Raw genomic sequence first — 7654 nt, forward strand, 5'->3', positions numbered from 1 at the left:
CCCCACAAAAAACTATGGATGCTGGCCATGAAAGCCTTCGACTTCGCATTATACTTGTTGCAAGCTTTCGAAGCTCCACTGGCTTCTTCATCAGGCAGGATGTTACATACCAAACCTGGAAAAAAATAATAGAGATGTTAGTAAGATGCCTGCAAATATGAAAAATAAGTACTTTTCTCCTGTTTGGTACGTAACATCTTGCCTGATGAAGAAGCCAATGGAGCTCCGAAAGCTTGCAACAAGTATATTGTCGGCCCGTAAAGGTATCACTCTTGGTGGATTTTTGTTTGAATTTACTAAATGGCCAACATGGCTACCCCTGCATGTTTTTAGGGAAGTATAGTTAGACAGAGGCACATTTCTGCTAGTCTGCTAATTTAAAGCTAGACCCTAACAGCCTTGGCTTTGACATTTTTTATATATTTAATATTTTTGTTTCCTTACCAAAGGCTGAAGCCTTAGGAAACTTAAATTACCCCACAGGACTACTGCGTTCAGTTCTGGGCACCTCATTTTAAGAGGGATAGAGTCAAGTTGGAATGAGTTCAGAAGAGTGTAATGAGGAGGATGAAGAGGTATGGAGAACAAAACATATGAGGAGAGACTGAAGGAACTGGGCTTATTCAGCTTGGTGAAGAGAAGACTGAGAGGTGACACAATCGCACTCTTTCAATGCCTCAAGAACTGTCACAGGAGAGAGAGAAGATTTATTCTCTGCTGCCCCAGAGGTTTTATCCCCCACTCTTGAAATAGGTCATTGGTCTGACCTCCTTGGCCAGCATTGAATCATAGAATCACAGAATCATAGAGTTGGAAGAGACTGCTAGGGCCATCCAATCCAGCCCCATTCTGCCATGCAGGAACTCTCATTGAAAGCATCCCCGACCGATGGCCATCCAGCCTCTTTTTACTCCAAGGCCTAGCGGTTTGAAGCTAAATAAGTAAATTTCGATTGAACATTGAAAGAATCTTCTTGGCAGTAAGAGTAGTTCGGCAATGGATCCAATTGCCTAGAGAGGTAGTGAGGTTTCTTTTTCTGGGCTTCAAAAAGAGGCTGGAGAGGGGATGCTCTAGCTCAATGGTTTTCAAACTTTGGGCCTCCAGGTTTCTTTGGACTTCAACTCCCAGAAGCCCTAGACAGCTTGGCCAATAGTCAGGAATTCTGGGAGCTGAATTTGCATCATGCCAAGTGCTATGTCTTAGTAATTACAGCCATACAAAATATTTTACAACACTTTAAAGCAACATTATTCCAACAGATTCTATGATTCATGCATGTTTTTATACACACACAGAAAAAAACCATCCTGGCTTACACCATGAGGACAGACAAAGAGAGAACTCCTGTGAATGACTTGTGCATATTAGCGCACTGGAATTATAATTTCTAAGCCTAACAAGCCACTGGGCTGCCTTCAAAAAGACAGGAACCTTTAAATGAAATGAATGGTCTGGTGGATTTTGTTTTTCAGATTTGCATTTTGGGCATTGTGCATTTGTTATAAAAGATCACAACTACTGAAGAGGAAAGATATGTGTCTGAAAAGCCCAGGTTGACTGAACAATTCTTAGATGCATATTTATTTCCAGACAGGGAGGCTGATTTAAGTACAGTATTTAAATTACAAGCACAACCCTCTGTATCTCTTCCAGATGTAAATCCCATTGACTCCAGCAGAGGATGCTCCTAGAAAATATATAAGTATAGGAAAGCTGCCTAGGCCTTTTTTTCCTTTTGTCTTCAGTTTATTTCATTTGCTGCAAAAGGGCATCCGAAATACAACAGTATTTTGCGCTATATTTACTCGGCAGGATGAAGAGGAGGAGAAGGGCCAGAATCTTTCCCTTTCCAGTAGAATGAAGTAAAAAGCAAACTCCTAAAATGCAGCTTCTTCTAGCTTGTGTGTTCTTCCTCAGTAATAACTTTTGGCATCTTGACCACATGCTTCCCAGTGTTCCTCTGTTAAAAGTTGGAGTGTGTGCAACTGCAAGTCTAGCTTGTTCCCAAACATAAGACTCTCTGCAATGTTATATTCCAGCTCAACCAGCAAAATGTCTTATGCCAGCCTTGAACCAGACAATCCTAGATACCCTCCTAACACAGAGAAAATATTAATTATAGAGTTTTATGACTTTGAGAGTTATTGATTTCTCTCCCCTTTATTAATATTAGAGAAGAAAACGAAAGGCTTTTTGTTACAAGACTCCTTCGACAGTAGAGGGCAGCCTTGCTTTACAAATGTAGGTTGCTTTTACATCAAAGTTTAAAAAGATCTTTTTTTGCTCGTGTAATGTTACACGCTTGCAGAAGAAACAGGTGTTCACAATAGTATAAAACATTCACAGTATTTTCACACATGTTTTGTATGCCCTGTGCGTCATTGGGGGTGTTGCCCCAAGTGCCCCTGTCCAGCTGAATATAAACACTCTTAAGTGTCATTGATTTTGTGTTTTATTTGTTTTATTTACTTAGGCGGGTTACAAACCGCCAAAAAATACGTATTGAATACGTATTAGGGTTAGGAAGGGGCGGTGCTTCCGCACCCCCCTAACCCTAATACGTAGTCAATGCGTACAAGATGGCGGCGCCCTTTCTACATGGGCGCCGCCATCTTTGCGTATCGGACGCACAGCGTCCAGACGCGTCGCGCCGCTGCTGACGTAGCGAGCGCGCCCCTGGCGCCTCGCTACGTCGCAAACGCGACGCAAAAAGAAGCTCCATTTTGGAGCTTCTTTTTTCGGTCCGCGCGGGAGTCGGGCCGTCTGAAGGCTCCGGCTCCCCCGCGGACCTTCTGGCGGCGGCCCATGCTTAACTCTTCCACTGAAATTATGGGGACTCACAAACCCACACATGCATCAGTCCAGTAAGACTGGTGCAGAGATCTCATCCATGTACAGAGGAAATTATTTACTTACTGGATTTATGTCCATTCTTTCTCCCAAAGTGGGAATTGTGCTAGGAAGAGACCCTTTGTTACTGGATGGGTGCGACAGGGTGTTACACACGTTGCTGTTGATTTCCATCATTGGCTTCAGTTTATGGCAATCCCATGAATGAATCCTATGAATGAATGAGAGCTCTCCCAAGACCTGCTATTAACAGCCCTGTTCAAATCTTGCAAACTCATAGGTTTCCTGTCCTGACAGTAAGAGCTGTTCAGCAGTGCAATACACTGCCTTGTAGTGTGTTGATGCCTTCTTCTCTGGAGGTTTTTAAAAGAGGCTGGATGCCCATCTGAGAGTGCTTTGATTGTGTCTTTCTGTATGGCCAAAAGAGGTTGGACTGGATGACCCTCGGGGTATCTTGCAACTCTCAGTCTATGATTCTATAATTCTGTGATTTCCATAGACATTTGATTGTCCACTGTAGAAAGCTGGATGATGGGCTAGATAGGTCTTTGGCTTGATCCAGCAGGTCTCTTCTTGATTGGAGTCCTCTTGGTGTCTTCCCTAAATTCCTGTACAAATTCCTGTATGGCAGGGGGTTGGAATGGATAGCCTTTGAGTTCTCTTCCAACTAGGATTCTGTAATCTCAGAGGGAGCAGCCTGAAAATGAACTTGAACGGTGGCATTAATATCCCAAGTTATACAAAGCTTTTAAAAGTGAATAAGAAGTCAACCTATTTCTGGATAGCGAATCTGAAGGCAGACGGGAGGGAGGGAGACAGAAAGAAAGATGATAGGATGGTTCTGAAATAAGCACTTTTTTTAAGAATCTCATTGTAATCCATCAGAGCAAGTGCTTAATCTTTAGCTGGGTGATGGCCAGAATTCTTTTCACAGAAGAGATGGGAATAGTATAAAAAACCAGGAAGACTTTTAAAAATGATATCCTCTACCCCACATATCACAGATCACCCCCCACCCCACATACACAAAAGATGTGTTGCAAACAAGGCTCAGAGCAGGCAGGCTATTTCAGCTTCACTTGTCATAAATCACAATCTTGTTTTCCATCCCTCTTGTCTGTGAGGTCAGCTTTGATTCCCAAACCTCAAATCCCAAAGGATGGCAATACTTCTCTTGGCAGGTATGTGTCTTCATTCCCTCAGGCTGACTCTGCCAGGCCTGCTGTCACAATGATTGTTATCTTAATCTCTTTACTGCCTTGGATTGTTTCTTGCTGGAGCCATTGGGAAGTATCCCACTAGAGAAAAGACCAATTGCCAGCAGATTAATTAACAAAGATTCTTATCACAGTGGCCAAATGGCCTTGTCTATTAATCAGCAGGTGAGATATTAGAAATCCCATTTCAGAAACATGGTATGATTCAAAATAAGAAAAACCCTTGGCCACTCCATTTGCAGCTATTTGGGAAATTGTTTTGCTTTCACTCTCTCAAAGGGTTGGGCAAGGTACAAAGGCTTGGGTAAGGCATTCCCCCACACAGCCCTAGCAAAACAAAATGAAAAGCAAGGTGCATCCACACTGCACAATTGTAGCAGACTGATTCTACTTTAATTCCCATGGCTCCATGCCATGGAATTTGGGGATTTGTAATTTGATGAACAATTTAATGTTCTGTCTGACAGATTGCTCTGGTCTACTATCCTCCCCTACAGCACTAGAGCTCTCTATCAGATAGAATGCTAAGTTGGTACCTCACTAGACTACAAATCCTAGGATTCTGTAGGATGGAGCCATGATAGTTAAAGTGGAATCCATGCTACAATTGTGCAGCAGCTAATGTTGTCACCCTTTCCTAATATAACCTCAGTGCCCAGATCATATTCTGATGCTCAGGTTTGCTGTCTGTGCTTGAAGGGATAAAGAGTCCCATAACTCAAGAGTCTAGAACAAAATACTGGTGAAAACCTCAATTGAATTCACTGTTCCCAAGGTCTTCCCTGTTCTGAAGAAGTGGGATCCTCACAGTCCTGGATCACCTTATCTCAACAGGCCCTGTGGCTGGGCAGGAAAGATAAACCGCCTTGACATTTAGATGTTTACATATATGCTTGTGAACAATCTTGCATTGCTTTTAGAAAGGATGGCTGGATGATGAAAGAGATGAAAATAGAAGGGAGATGAGAAGCAGGAATGCATATCAGTGGCTTTGTTTTAATGCACCTTGTAAAAGATGAGGATAGTTTTCTACCCAAAACCTGCTACTGTAGCTTGAAAAACAACAACACAGACTGGAGAGAGCACTCTGCAGACAATGGGGCAGACAAGAGCACCTGGTCGGCTGAGGCACATATGGGGCAAATTATGTTTGACTTGTTCTCAACTGAGAACTGCCCTCTTCATTATGAAATTCTCTCCCATTATAGAAAGCTATCTTTCTAGCTTACAGAATTCTCTGCTATTCCCATGGTCCTTCCCAGCCAAAGTTTGTGTGGAAGAAGGCAGGTCATCACATTGTTGTTGTGTGCCTTCAAATCATTCCTGCTTATGGTGATCAACTTATGGCGATCCTAAGGTGACTTTTTGTTGGTAAGATTTGTTCAGAGAGAGTTTGCCTTTGCCTTCTTTTGAGGCTGAGAGAGTGTGTGACTTGCTTAAGGTCACCCAGTGGGTTTCCATGGTTGAGTGGGGACTTGAACTCTGGTCTCCAGAGTCCAGCGCTCAAACCAGTACACTAGATAGGCTCTCTCTTCTCGGTCACATGCAGCTTGCTATACCTTTCATAAGAATTTGCACCTGCCAAAATTCTAGATTCTGTGTTCCTCTTACAATAGGATTCAAAGACACAGTCATGTTAGCCTCTTTCAGTATAAAAAGATACAAAGGAAACTTAGAGATTAACTGAAAAAATAAATTTCAGCATTTGTAGACTTGAGTCCACTTCCTCAGTTTATCTATTAAAAATAAACCGAGTCCTGTCGTGCTTTGCATTTGATCATCTCAAAATGTGAAACTAGAACAAGGATGCAGGGAAAGGATTTGAACAATATAGGGCCTTCATTTATAGTCTTCAGAGATTATCAGACATCCTTTTCCTGTCTGTGACAGAGATTGTGCGAAAGTCAACATCATTAACATCAAACTGTTAGTGAAGTGGAATTGTATTAACAGGTTCTTCTGTTAATGCAAAATGAAGGGCAAGGGTGAGACAATTCCACCTCACAGATGGACAATGACAGGATCAGTGCAACATCATTTGAAAGTCTTTTTCATGATCACGGTTATTTACGCTTCCTGGACTGGACAATGACTGGGTCAATGTGACGTCATCTGAAAGTCCTTCCCAGGACAAGGATAGGAAAAGGACGGCGGGACAAGGACATCTCATCCCCCATCTGATAATCTCCTTCATGTCTTTGCCCAGGCACTCCAACATTTCACAAATGCAAATCACAATGCATATGGCCAACTATCATCAGAGTGTGATCTAGATGGCAAAAGTTATTAATGAGGAAGAACATAAACTAGGGGAGGCTGTAACAGTTTGCTTTTGCCTGAACTTCCTGGCAAGACTCTGGCCCCTCTTCTCCTTTCCCACCGGCTGAGATAACTGAGTGCACTTTGCTACTACTTTTGCATTTCAAAAGTTTGCAGCAGTTGAAGTAAGTTGAGAACAAAGGGGGAAAGTGGGAGGAGGAGAGAGAACCTGAGACATTTAAAATGTTGCTGATGAGAATCATAGAATCATAGAATCATAGAGTTGGAAGAGACCGCAAGGGCCATCCAGTCCAACCCCATTCTGCCATGCAGGAAATCCAAATCAAAGCATCCCCAACAGATGGCCATCCAGCCTCTGTTTAAAGACCTCCAAGGAAGAAGACTCCACTACACTCTGAGGGAGTGTGTTCCACTGTCGAACAGCCCTTACTGTCAGGAAGTTCCTCCTAATGTTCAGGTGGAATCTCTTTTCCTGTAGCTTGCATCCATTGTTCCGGGTCCTGTTCTCTGGAGCAGCAGAAAACAAGCTTGCTCCCTCCTCAATATGACATCCTTTCACATATTTAAACAGGGCTATCATATCACCTCTTAATCTTCTCTTCTCCAGGCTAAACATTCCCAGCTCTCTGAGTCGCTCCTCATAGGGCAAGGTTTCCAAACCTTTCACCATTTTAGTCGCCCTCCTCTGGACACGCTCCAGTTTCTCAATGTCCTTTTTGAATTGTGGTGCCCAGAATTGGACACAATATTCCAGGTGGGGCCTGACCAGAGCAGAATATAATGGCACAATTACTTCTCTTGATCTAGACACTATACTTTTATTGATGCAGCCTAAAATTGTATTGGCCTTTTTAGCTGCCGCATCGCACTGTTGACTCATGTTCAACTTATCATCTACTTCGACTCCTAGATCCCTTTCGCATGTACTTTCATTCAGCAATGTGTCTCCCAACCTATATCTGTGCATTTCATTTTTTTCGCCCTAAGTGCAGTACCTTACATTTCTCCATGTTGAAATTCATTTGGTTAACTTTGGCCCAGCTTTCTAGTCTATTCAGGTCATTTTGAATTTTGATCCTGTCCTCTGGAGTATTAGCTATTCCTCCTAATTTGGTGTCATCTGCAAATTTGATAAGTATGCTCCCAATTCTGTCATCCAGGTCATTGATAAAGATGTTGAATAGCACTGGGCCCAGGACAGAGCCCTGTGGGACCCCACTGGTCACTTCTCTCCACGATGAAAAGGAGCCATTGTTGAGCACCCTTTGGGTTCGGCCGGTCAACCAGTTACAAATCCATGTAACAGT

The sequence above is a fragment of the Sceloporus undulatus genome, chromosome 1 (assembly GCF_019175285.1).
Source record: "Sceloporus undulatus isolate JIND9_A2432 ecotype Alabama chromosome 1, SceUnd_v1.1, whole genome shotgun sequence".
NCBI classification, from domain to species: Eukaryota; Metazoa; Chordata; class Lepidosauria; order Squamata; family Phrynosomatidae; genus Sceloporus; species Sceloporus undulatus.